Source organism: Bombus impatiens, unplaced genomic scaffold (genome assembly GCF_000188095.3).
Source record: "Bombus impatiens unplaced genomic scaffold, BIMP_2.2 scf_0361, whole genome shotgun sequence".
Taxonomy (NCBI): Eukaryota; Metazoa; Arthropoda; class Insecta; order Hymenoptera; family Apidae; genus Bombus; species Bombus impatiens.
The window spans coordinates 540,032-541,121 of NT_176780.1; the positions used below are offsets into that span (position 1 = coordinate 540,032).

The following is a 1,090-nucleotide window of genomic DNA, read 5'->3' on the forward strand; positions in this document are numbered from 1 at the left end:
GACCGACCCTGCCGATTATCGCCATCTTTCTTTCCTCGAATAGACGCGATCGACGCTCGAACGACCTATCGATACTCGTGAATCGCGCTCGTCCGTTGTCGCGCAAGCCATTTGTTCGTGTAACTCGATGCGATACACGATACGTAAAGCGCAACGATGCGAACCACGCTCGTAAAGCGCGGAAATCGATTCGTCGTTCGCGTCGTTCGGCGATCGCAGCCCGTCGTGTTCGACGCGCGGTGCAGGGACGCGAGACGGTTGGTCGGTTGGTTCGTGAACGTGTAGTTTCTGTCGCGGTTACGCAACACGTAAGCCACGTTACACAACCTTTTACAATAAAGGTGTCGAGTGTATTTCCGCGACGTTATAAATAAACTACTCGGTTATGCTTGGCATTATGCATGCGCGCATATTGCCGAGCTTACGTCGAATCGGACCTACACCCGCTGTCTCGTGCGCAGCAGCTGTGTCGACAGGACGAGCCGCGCAAACAACACAGCTCGTGTTTACACGCGCGATTCTCCTTCATCGTGTTTCTCGAGATTTTTGCCGAAGCAATACGACGCGATCGATCGCGCCGCCGCGTCCAGTCGCTCGACCTCGACTCTCGCTCGACTCTCGTTCGACTCTCGTTCGACGGCGGTCGACTTAGCCCCCGGTAATTTCATGTTCGCGTCCTGGCGCATCGTGTCATCGGTAAAAAGGGTTGCGACGCGACCGTCCACGAGATGACGAACGAGCGATAACGTTACGGATGCGATAATCGGCGTGTCGACCGAGGCAGTCTAATAATAGATACCTACGTATCGATCCATCGCCACGACAAACCGTTATTGTCTTTGATATCGTGGTCGAGTCGAAACGCGCGTTAGCGAAAGATTGATTCGTTCGATGGAGAGACGAAAGAGCGTGGTTGTTATCAAAGAGCGTATCGAACCGCGCTATTTATACCAGTGACGCTCGTCGCGCTTCGATACGACGGTATATACGGGCTATACGGCAACGCTTGGATTAACCAACCCGCTAATCGATGCGCTTTGTTTCCGCGCGCGCTAAGCTCGTTTCAGCCGCCTCGCCGCTATCTGCTCAC

The 1,090-nt window shown here is 54.1% G+C and overlaps 1 protein-coding gene across 1 annotated transcript in view; it reads left to right on the plus strand.

Annotated features, from left to right (window-relative positions):
• LOC100740538 (histone deacetylase 4) overlaps positions 1-1,090 on the plus strand; it is a 27,625-nt gene that overhangs the window by 6,854 nt on the left and 19,681 nt on the right.